Below are 11,862 nucleotides of genomic sequence, written 5' to 3'. Positions count from 1 at the left end.
ACATTTTACTACTTTTCTGTTCAAGATCTGTGAAAAAACTTAAAGCCATAGCCTAAAACTACCACACTGGTGCATTGAAACTTCCTTTCACATTTCCTGAGCACAACAGCAACCTGAGCCAAAATCCTCACGTACACCTCTCCCTGTTCCTTCATTCTGACACTCTGCAGTATTTCTCTGTTGAGCCTCAGATCTCTGTTGCCCAAAGCGTTTGTGGCTGTAATTCTCTGGTATCTAGGTGCTCAGATCATAAAATCCTGTGATTTTTCTCATGAAAAAGGAGCCAGGAGCTTTTACCCTCTGAGGCAGGTTCCTCTCAACTGAAACCATCACCATGACAGAAAAGTGCCACTATTAGCTAATAACCAGCTCTGCTTCCTGAATAAATGCCATATAGGTGGCTGCTGTGCAGGCAGCAGTTCTGAGCTTGGCCATTTGCTGTGAGATTTCCCAGATCTGCAGCCCACACAAAGACTTCAATCATCTTAAAAACTATTAGTCAACGTCAATAGCCTGCAAAGCTGCAATTCCTCAAAATATTTGTGTTTTTATGGGCAAGACAGAAAGGCAAGAGAGATTCAGAGCTCCTCTCTTCCTCTTTCTGAAAGACAGGGGTGGGAAAAAAATAAATAACAATCCACCCACATCTTACTGTATAACAATACTTTGGTGACTTTTAGGGTGGAGAAGTTAATGTACCCATGCAATGCTACAGGCTGGGGTCAGAGTGGCTGGAGAGCAGCCAAACAGACAGGGACCCTGGGGGGTACTGGTGACAGCCAGATGAACATGAGCCAGCAGCATGCCCAGGTAGCCAAGAAAGCCAATGGCATCCTGGCCTGCATCAGGAACAGTGTGGCCAGCAGGAGCAGGGAAGTCATTGTGCCCTGGACTCAGCACTGATTAGGCCACACCTTGAGTCCTGTGTCCCATTCTGGGTCCTTCAATTCAAGAAAGATGTTGAGTTGCTGGAAGGTGTCCAGAGAAGAGCAACAAAGCTGGGGAGGGGTCTGGAGCACAGCCCTGTGAGGAGAGGCTGAGGGAGCTGGGGTTGCTTAGCCTGGAGAAGAGGAGGCTCAGGGGAGACCTTATTGCTCTCTACAACTACCTGAAGGGAGTTTGTAGCCAGGTGGGGGCTGGTCTGTTCTCCCAGGCAACAGTGACCAAAGGAGAGGACACAGTCTTGAGCCACACCAGGGGAGGTTTGGGCTGGATGTTAGGAAGAGATTCTTCCCAGAGAGATTGGCCATTGGAATGGAGTCACCATCACTGGAGGTGTTTAAAACCAGACTGGATGAGGTACTTAGTGCCATGGCTTAGTTGATCAGATGGTGTTGGATGATAGGCTGGACTTGATGATCTCCAAGGTCCTTTCCAACCTGGTTAATTCTGTATTTCTGTACCCCTCACTGCAGCAGTGTGAATAAGTCTTTATGGTAAATTAGGAGGAAACGAGACGTTTCCACATACAGAAGAGCTCTTTGCTACCTGATTGTATTTAAACAAGTGGATGTCATCTTTGTGTGTGTGCATAACGAGAGCCATTTAAGCAGAGATCTGGTGGAAGAGTAGATATAATGGCATGGCAGAATAAAAGGCCTTTAGGGATCTCATTTATCCATTGGTGCTCTATTGCATTTTATTTGTGAAAGTGAAGCGGAGTATAAAGCAGAGGTCTTTAAGAGCAGGAGAGAGGGGGAGGCTGTTGTGAAGCATATTCTGCTTCATGTGTATGCATATAAAAAATGGTAATGAAAAATACACAGTCACATATTGACCTGCTTGGCTCCAGGGGCTGTGATAATCCTTCAGTGCTGGGATTTAATGGCAGTGTTTTAATGGCATCTTTATACTTGCAAGGTTTCACATACCTGTAAAAGTTACAGTCCTGCTCCCTGATTCATCACTGCTGAGGAGATTGATTTGCTGCTCTTGGTGGCAGTGTGCCTGCTGCTCGCTCTCTCTCCCCCACCCTCTCACTATTTTTCTTTATACCTCCTTCTCAGTTTATGCAAAATCAACCCCAACACTTACATTTTTGCCAGTGTGAATCTGGATTCATAACACATCTGCCTGCTGAGCTAGGAAGAAACACAGGACTTCTTTCATTCCTAAAACACCATACCTTTCCCCATGTTGTTTGAGGCTAGTGAGGGCTGGCCTGGTTGTGGCATCTCTCCTAGCATGGGGACATGTGGGTCCACAGGGGACTTTTCCAACATGTTCATGTGTCCTGGGTTGGAAGGCTGATCCTCCCTTGCCTCCCACCAGGGCAAGCAAATGAATTCAAACAAACGAATTGCAGAAGTGTTGGAAAGTTTAAATGGGAAAGCAGTGAGTGTTTTACAGAAGCTACAAGCACAGTGACAAAAAGGAACCCAAAGCACACAGAGTCCCTTACAGCACACCCAGAAGCATCCCAGCATTTCTCTTCTCCCTACCTGAGGGTACACCCAAACCCCCCAGGGCTCTTTCTTCCCCCCCTCCACTGTTAGGCTAATCTGAGCTGGGCAGATCTGAGACTGCCTTTCCCCCTTCTCCTCCTGGCATTAGGCCTAGCCAGACCCAAGAGGCCTTGAGATAACTCCCCTTCCATTACCAGATAGGGAGCATCTCCCACGGGAGCAGCAAGGCAAAAAGAGGAAGTGTGAGACCTTGCAGATGGATTTATAGGGAGCTGGACATTATGGGGAAGAAATACATAGCTTCCCATGCCCACCTACTGGGCTGGACACCCGGGGCACCAGAGGTGCACTCCATGTGGCAGCAGCAGGAGGCATCCAGCCCAAACTGCCACATCATGCCAGTGAGTCTCACATGGCACAGGCAGCATGCAGGGAGCCACTGCCACCTTTCCTCTGTGGCCATAGCCCCCCCAAGAGATGTGTTGGCCAGCTGCTTGTGGTGGTTTGAGCCTTAACTGGGATTTAAGAGCTCAGATGGGGCCAATACTGAAAATTCCTCTCCCGCTCCCTCCTCCTATTTCCCTATTGAGAGAAAAAAAGGGAAGGGGAAAGAACAGGGAGAGATAAGGGAAGGGGGGGAAAAAAAGAAAGAAAGGGGGGTAAGGAAAAAAGGGAAGGATCAAATCTACCAAGAAATAATTTGGAGTTGGCTTGGAAGTAGAGAGGTAAAATTTTCTTTAATATATATATATATATATATATATATATATATATATATATAATAACAGGAAGGGTTCACAAGGGTAAGGAACAAGGATGGATGGCAGGAAAAATATATATATAAAAACCAATAGTCCTTTGAAGAAGTGTGGATGTAGCAGGGAGGAGGAGGACCAGACCTGACCATGTGGAACCAGGAAGCCAGGAGAAACTCTTTCTCATCCCCACGAGGCAGAAGCAAAAGAGAGCAAATGGCTGCAGTCTATTCCTTTTTATAGGCTTGCTGGACAGGGAGGGGGAGTGGAACAGACTAACTCAGTTTCGCAGGGGGGAAAACCCCCTCCAGGGAGAGCAAGGCTCTCACAAGTCCTCCCCCCTCTGCTTCCAGAGTGGGCATAACCCATCACAGTGCACCATAGGCAAATCCTGCTCCAAGGTGTTCAGACCACTTCTGTTTAGCATTTTTATTGACGACCTTGATGAAGACAGAATGTGTCAGCAGTAAATTCACAGATGACACCAAGATAGGGGACAATGTTGATCTTCATGAGGGAAGGGAGGCTCTACAGAAGGACTTGGATAGATTGGATCCATGGCCAACGCTAACAGGAGGAGCTTCCACAGGGCCAAGTGCCAGGTCCTCCAATTGGGTCACAGCAACCCCAAGCAATGCTCCAGGCCTGGGGCAGTGTGGCTGCAAAGCTGCTGGCAAAAAGGGACCTGGGGGTGCTAATAGACAAGCAGCTGAATAGGAGCCACCAGTGTGCCCAGGTGGACAAGAAAGCCAATGGTATCCTGGCTGGGATCAGAAATGCTGTGTCCAGCAGCAGCAGGGAGGGGATTGTGCCCTGGGACTCAGCTCTGGGGAGGCCACATCTCAAGTATTGTGTCCAGTTTTGGGCACCTCAGTACAAGAAAGATGTGGAGGTGTTGGAGCCAGGGCAGAGGAGGGCAAGGAAGCTGGGGAAGGACCTGGAGAATAAATCTGATGAGCAACAACTGAAGGAGCTGGGGATGGTTAGTGTGAAACAGAGGAGGCTGAGGGGAGACCTCATTGCTGTCTACAACTACCTGAAAGGACATTGTGCTGGTCTCTTCTCCCAGGTAATTAGTGATAGAACAAGAGGGAATGGCCTCAAGCTGTGACTGGGTAGGTTTAGACTGGACAGTAGGAAGAATTTTTTCCCATCAAGAGTGGTCAGGCATTGGAATGTGCTGCCCAGGGAGGTGGTGGAGTCCCCAAGCCTGGCTGTGTTTCAAGGTGGTTTGGATGTGGTGCTTGGGGATATGGTTTAAGGGTGACCCTTGTAGAGTAGGGTTCTGGGTTGGACTTGGTGATCCTGAGGGACTTTTCTGACCTTAATGTTTCTGTGATTCTCTATAAATGAGGTCAAAGAATTAGTAGACAGACCCTCTTAGTCAGTCCCTAGGCTGTTGCTGTGACAAAAACTCACTTGAAAAAATATATATATATCTATATAAGTGTACATAAAAGACATCCCAGAAAATGTTAGATCGAATGAATATAATTTACAAGCCCTTCCAGTCTATTATTCAGTACAGTAGCATCACCTGGGTAGATCAATAAGCTCTTTCAGCAGACTGCCCCTGCTCCAGCAAAGCGCAGCAGTCCGCACCGCTATCGATTTCTGTGGGATAAAATCTGTGCAGCTTTCTCCATCCCTTGTAATTACAGCATTTTGCACCCAGAGCTGTAGTTTGTGCTTACCACTAACTGTGGCATTTCTTGTGCAACTTTGCTGCTACATTTATTCAGACTGATGATCTTGCTGGTGCACACATACACTTCTTATCCAACCACACAGAATCACACAGGATTAACCAGGCTGGAAAAGACCTTGAAGATCATTGAGTACAGCCTGCCACCCAACACCATCTAATCAACTAAACCATGGCACTAAGTGCCTCATCCAGGCTGGTTTTAAACACTTCCAGGGACTGTGACTTCACCACCTCTCTGGGCAGCACATTCCAAAGGCCAATCTCTATTTCTATGAAGAATTTCTTCCTAACATCCAGCCTGAACCTCCTCTGGCACAGCTTGAGACTGTGTCCTCTTGTTTTGTCACTGGTTTCTTGGGAGAAGAGACCAACCCCCTGGCTACAAACTTCAGTTACTTGAAGAGAGCAATAAATTCTAGTTAGCGTTTTTCTAGTAACATTCAAGGCATTAAACTATAGGGCCAGGAAAGGCATTAAACTATAGAGCCAGCCTCTCTAATGTGAGGTGTCCCTGCCCATGGCAGGGGGGTTGGAACTAGATGATCCTTGAGGTCCCTTCCAACCCTGACAATTCTATGATTCTATGATTCTAAAGAGCCAGCAGGCTGCATTGAAGAAAGAAAAGCAACACTGGTGAAAATTTAGGGTGGTCATTGCTCTTCTAAGTTTCCAAATCCACAATATTGCCTAGCAGGTCCCATGATGAGAATTTCATAATATCTGTAGGAGCCTTAATATAATCTTCTGGAACAAAGTGTGCTGTGGCTGTAAGAAGAATGGGCTGCTTACCACCCACGCCAGTTGCACTGCTGCCTCCAAAAGTTGCATTATTTCCCACCTGAAGCATAAGAACTGTGGTAAATAATTCAGTGCAAGGAACAACACTTCCTAAAGTTGTGCACTGCCTCTCACAGGGCATTGCTATAATCTGAAACGCTGCAATCAGCCCTACCCTCGTCCTGCCTAATGACTCTGGTGAGTGTTCTGTGTGGAGACTAAGCAAGCAAAGCACTCCACTGCTGGCTCATACATCAGCACAAGCACTGCCCTTCACTGGATCACAGATATGATGAAAGCAATGTACAAGGGGAAGTGTACAAACCAGGCCTGGTTTTGCTGGGCTCAGTTTGGAGTGACTGCAAGTTTGTGTGTGTGGTACTAAAGAGATGCTGAAAGTCCCCAGTGGGTCACATTCTGCTTTGCACTGCGTGTGAAATGCTTCTGGTAACCAAAAAGAAGGTGCACAACCTATGATGAGAATTAGCTGTGTACCATTGTTGTGCTGAAAGCTTATTACACAAGTCATGGTGTGTAGATGACATGCTCAGAGCATGTCACCAGTGGCCTTTCTGTTTGACAGTGTTCAGATCTATATTCTCCCTGTCCTGAATAAATAAGTACAGAATGTCTGTCCCTGGCAGGAGATTGGTGCCTGTCCGTGCTGATAAAGCTGTTTGTCTTTTCTGAAATCATAGAATCATTGCATTATCAGGATTGGAAGGGACCTCAAGGCTCAGCCAGTTCCAACCCCCCTGCCATGGCCAGGGACACCTCACACTACAGCAGGTTGCTCACAGCCACAGCCAGCCTGGCTGCAAAAACCTCCAGGCATGAGGCTGCCACCACCTCCCTGGGCAACCTGTGCCAGTCTCTCACCACCCTCATGGGGAACAACTTCTTCCTCACATCCAATCTGAATCTAGCCATTTCTATTTTTTTTTCCTTTCCCCCCAGTCCTATCACTCCCTGACACCCTCAAAAGTCCCTCCCCAGCTTTCTGGTAGGTCCCTTTCAGATCCTGGAAGGCCACAATAAGGTCTCCTTGCACCACCCTCATAGTAAAGAGCTTGTTCGTAACATCCAGTCTCAATCTGCTCTGCTCTAGTTTGAAGCCATTGTCCCTTATCCTGTCCCTGCAGGCCTTTGCAAACAGTCTCTCTCCAGCTTTCTTGTAGCCCCCTTCAGGTACTGCAAGGTTGCTATTAGGTCTCCCTGGAGCCTTCTCTTCTCCAGACTGAACAGCCCCAGCTCTCTCAGTCTGTCTCCATAGGAGAGGAGCTCCAGCCCTCTGATCATACTTGTGCATCCTGCTTGGGAAGTGCAGGCTTGGCAGAAGCACAGTCAGAAGGAGACAACCAGTCTGCCTCTTTCAGCTTGCTCTCAGCTTTACTAGGCCACTGTGGCCTTTCATTGAAAGCTGACTAAGTTGTGCTTTCAATTTCTTTTGAAACACAGGGCTAGATGTCTTACAGCAGCAAGGTAATACCTCAGCACGTGTTTTCACTTGAGGACTATGGATTATATAGGTACATAAATAGTCCTGTTGCTCTGTGTGATGAAAACTGCTCACTTTGTACAATCTCACAGTGTGGAATACAAATCCAGCATTGAATAGGGCCAAAAGGAAATTTCCACTTGTGAATCATTGCCAAGTGTCATCAGATCCACTGTGGACTTTTCTTTTGTTTGTATGGACTTAAATAGTATCATAGAATAGTCTGGGCCAGAAGGGACCTCCAAAGCTCATCCAGTCCAACCTCCCTGCAGTCAGCAGGAACATCCCCAGCTAGATCAGGTTGCCCAGGGCCTTGCCGAGTTTTACATTAAATATCTCCAGGGAAGGAGCCTCAACCACCTCCCTGGGCAACCTCTTCCAGTGTTCCACCACCCTCATGGTAAAGAACTTGTTCCTAACATCCAATCTAAATCTGCTCTGCTCTAGTTTGAAGCCATTGCCCCTTGTCCTATTCCTGCAGGCTTTTGCAAACAGATTCTCCCTATCCTTCTTGCAGACCCCCTTCAGGTTCTGGAATAAGTTAGCTTGAAATAAATTACCTGGAAAGAACTGAGACATTCTCCCTTAAGAATGGAAGAAAAGATTCAAAACATCTTCATTCATCATCCCAGGCAGCACTGCAGATTAACTCTCAGTGTCGCTTAAGTACTTAGAAATTCAAGAAGCTGATCCTCCACTTGAGAGAATGCCATCTACACCAGGGAGAAGATGTTCTCATCGGATTAGTAATTCCATTCATGGCATCACAGGAAGGGTAGGGGTTGGAAGGGAGATCATCTGCTCCACCCTCTCTGCTAAAGCAGATTCACCTTTCTAAAAAAAAATAATCTGCCATGTAGTGGAGAGAGAGTTGATGTGAAGTCATGATGGCAATTCTGTTCCTGCATAGCACTTTGACTGGATGAGCTTTCAAGGTCCCTTCCAGTCCCTGAAATTCTGTGAGTCTGTGAAACTGCATCCTGGGCACTATCATTGTTAAAGGGAACCTTGTGACCTTCATTCGACCTTTCAGACAAGGATTTCAAACACCCCTCCCAAAGCAGGATCACCTAGAGCAGATCACACAGGACCATATCCAGGCAAGTTTTGAGTATCTCCCTGGGCAGCCCGCTCCAGGGCTCTGTCACCCTCACAGGGAAAAAAAATTTCCTCATATTTATGTGAAACTTCCTCTGCCTCAGCTTCCACCACTGCCCCTTGTGCTGGCATTGGGCATCACCCAGCAAAGCCTGGCTCCATCTGCTCAGCACTCACCCTTTTGCATACTTACAAACATTGATGTGGTCACCTCTCAGTCTCCTCTTCTCTAAGCTACAGAGCCCTCAGAGCCCTCAGTCTCTCCTTGTATGGAAGATGTTCCATTCCCTTGATCATCCTCATGGCTCTGTGTTGGACTCTCTCTAGTAGCATCCTGTCCCTCTTGAACTGAGGGGCTCAAAACTGGACACAATATTCCAGATGCAGCCTCACAAGGGCAGAGCAGAGGGGGAGGAGAACCTCCCTCAACCTAGTGACCACAGCCCTTCTAATCCACCTCTGAACAGCACTGGCTTTCTTGGCCACAAGAGCACATTGCTGGCTCATGGTCATCCTCCTATCCACCATTACCCCCAGGTCCTTTTCCCCTTCACTGCCCTCCAGCAGGTCAGTCCCCAACCTACCCTGGTGCATGGAGTTGTTCCTTCCCCAGTGCATGACTCTGCACTTGCCCTTGTTGAACTTCATCAAATTTCTCCCTGCCCAGCTCTCAGCCTGTCCAAGTCTTGTTGAATGGCAGCACAACCTTTGGGTGTGTCAGCCACTCCTCCCAGTTTTGTGTCACCAGCAAACTTGCTGACAGTGCTCTCTGTGCCCTCATCCAGGTCATCAATGAGTATATTGAACAGCACTGGTCCCAGTTTGTCATCCTTGTGCACAAAATAGTTAACTGCTGCCCTTTTCTAGCATGGTGCCTGTTTATACAAAGATCTTGAGCAGAAAGGAAGGTTAACCTGAAACTAACAATACTTTCTTCCCAAAGCACATATATTCTGCACATGCCCTGCTCCTTTAATGTAACATGCCAGAACTTCTGATGGAACAAGCATTCGTTTCCCCTTTTGGCTTATTTTGAAAGCAGGCATTCAGGGAAGAATTCCAGGGCAGAGCAGTTTGATGAGGGCCCCTGCTCCTGCAGAGCAGATTAGTGCACAAAGAGCAGGGGAGTTTTCCAGCCTCCAGGAGGTAAGCAAAGCTCTCTCAAGGGAGACTGCAACAGAAGCCTGTGTATGTAGAGGAATAGAATAAAAGTTTTTATTAAGAGCACATGAGGCAAGTGAGAACTTCTAATATGTTCCTTCTGTCAGCATAATGAAATAGCCACCTGGCCTGTTTACTGACCCCTTGCAGGGGGGGTTCCAGTCGTTTCAAGAACACATCTCATCTGTTCCTAGAGGAAGTTTTCTGTAATATTATTTGATGTGAGCAAAGAAATGTCTTCACCTATTGGCATCCCAGCTACTAGGTAACCCTGTCGCAGCCAAGGGAGTTAACCTGCACATCTCAGAGCTATCGACTCCTCTTTATTTCCCTTGTAGTGACATGAGAAATCCCCTGCTGGGGAGCGTTCCTGCTTTGGTAGGACCTCTGCAACTGAGAGCTCTTGCCTACTGCTCAAAGCAGTTAAGTGTTGAGACAAAACAGGAGTGCAGAGCCACCAGGACATTGAAACCACACAATTACAGAAATATCCAGGTTGGAAAATACCCTCAGGATCACCAAGTCCAACCCAGAACCATACTCTACAAGGTTCACTCCTAAACCAGATCCCCAAGCACCACTTCCAAATTACCTTTAAACACATCCAGGCTTGGGGACTCCACCTCCTTCCTGGGCAGCACATTCCAATCCCTGACCATTCTTTACATGAAAAAATTCTTCCTAATGTCCTGTCTAAACCTACCCTACCTACCCAAGAGGCCATTCCCTCTTGTTCTATCACTAATTACCTGTGAGAATAGAACAGCACCAAATTCTCCATAAGGTTCCTTCAGGTAGTTGTAGACAGCAGTGAGGTCTCGCCTCAGCCTCCTCTTTCCAAACTAAATAGCCCCAGCTCCTTCAGCTCCTCTTCATAAGATTTATTCTTCAGCTCCTTCCCCAGCTTCCTTGCCCTCCTCTGCCCTTGCCTCCTCTTGCTCACAGCCAAATCCAGCCTGCCCTTAAAAACCTCCAGGGATGAGGTTTCCTCCACCTCCCTGGGCAACCTCTGCCACTGTCTCACCACCCTCATGGGGAACAACTTCTTCCTCACATCAGATCGGAATCTAGCCATTTCTAGGGTTTTTTTTTCCATTCCCCCTAGTCCTATCACTCCTTGGCACCATAAAATGTCCTTCCCCAGCTTTCTTGTAGCCCCCTTCAGATCCTGGAAGGCCACAATTAGGTCTCCTCAGAGCCTTCTCTTCTCCAGACTGAACAGCCCCAACTCTCTCAGTCTATCCCCATAGCAGAGAAGCTCCAGCCCTCTGCTTATCCTCGTGGCCCTTCTCTGGGCACATTCCAGACCATCCATGTGGACAGCTCATGCTTTCCATGAGCCTTTTCCCCCTAAATTTCAGTCCCTGCTTTTAGATGCTTTCCCAGCCTTCCCTCATTTAGCAGTTTGCCATGTGTCTGTCCCCTCCTCAGTGCTGCCCCATGTCCTTATTTCAGCTCTTGTTCTACTGCAGCTGCAAACCAAAGCAAACCCCAGGAATCCCCTTTAACATTCAGTTGCTGCAAAGGTGGAATTTGCAAACACACAACCTAGCAAATAGCAATGCTATAGACTGTGTTTACTCTTGCTGTCAAAGAGGCATGACAAGCCCAATTTTGAGGTTCTGTGCTTCTAAGATACTGAAGACTGACATAAGATTGAGCTGAAAGGTCGCAGTACTTAACTGTGGGAGTTTGCATAATGTCAAAATTGCCTATTCTAATCCACATCAAATTTTAGCAACAAGTTACCCAACTCTTCAATCTCCCTTCACTCCCTATAGCTGGCATGCAACTTTAAACTCATGCAAGACCTTTCTAATAAAGCTAACAAAATGTCAGGAAGCCCACTGAAAATGAAAACTTAGTTGCAGTCTTAATTATAGAATATCATAAACTCCTCCTGTTCAAGGACGGAGCAAGAGAGACTCCTCATTTCACCTAGCCCAGAGGGAAAGATCTGAGATAACACTGAAGTAAATAATCAGTCACAAAACCTCAAGCTCCTTATTAAGCCCAGCCTGAACATGTCAATAATTAGTCCTTTGGAAGGAAAATAAGTCATTGTGCATTATCTCTGGGATGCCTGATATCATATCTGACCTTCAGCATCATTACAGACAGAGAGCTGGGCACAGAGGAACCTAATGAGGTTTAGCAAGGATAAGTGCAGACTTGCTGGAATGTGTCCAGAGAAGGTCAACAAAGTTGGTTAGGGGTTTGGAACACAAGCTCTGTGAGGAGAGGCTGAGGGAACTGGGGTTGCTTAGCCTGGAGAAGAGGAGGCTCAGGGGAGACCTTCTTGCTCTCTACAACTGCCTGAAGGGAGATTGTAAACAGGTGGAGGTTGGTCTCTTCTCCCAGGCAAGCAGCACCAGAACAAGAGGACACAGTCTCAAGCTGCACCAGGGGAGGTTTAGACTGGATGTTAGGAAGAAATTCTACACAGAGAGAGTGATTGCC

The 11,862-nt window shown here is 47.2% G+C and overlaps 1 protein-coding gene across 1 annotated transcript in view; it reads left to right on the top strand.

The window, feature by feature from the left end:
• UNC5C (unc-5 netrin receptor C) overlaps nucleotides 1-11,862 on the top strand; it is a 372,372-nt gene that overhangs the window by 300,201 nt on the left and 60,309 nt on the right. The window lies entirely within an intron of this gene.

The sequence above is a fragment of the Melanerpes formicivorus genome, unplaced genomic scaffold (genome assembly GCF_026170545.1).
Source record: "Melanerpes formicivorus ecotype bairdi unplaced genomic scaffold, bMelFor1.0.p_v2 SCAF_4, whole genome shotgun sequence".
Classification (NCBI taxonomy): Eukaryota; Metazoa; Chordata; class Aves; order Piciformes; family Picidae; genus Melanerpes; species Melanerpes formicivorus.
The sequence above is the reverse complement of the archived record's forward strand: the minus strand, read 5'-3'. Positions and strand labels throughout refer to the sequence as shown.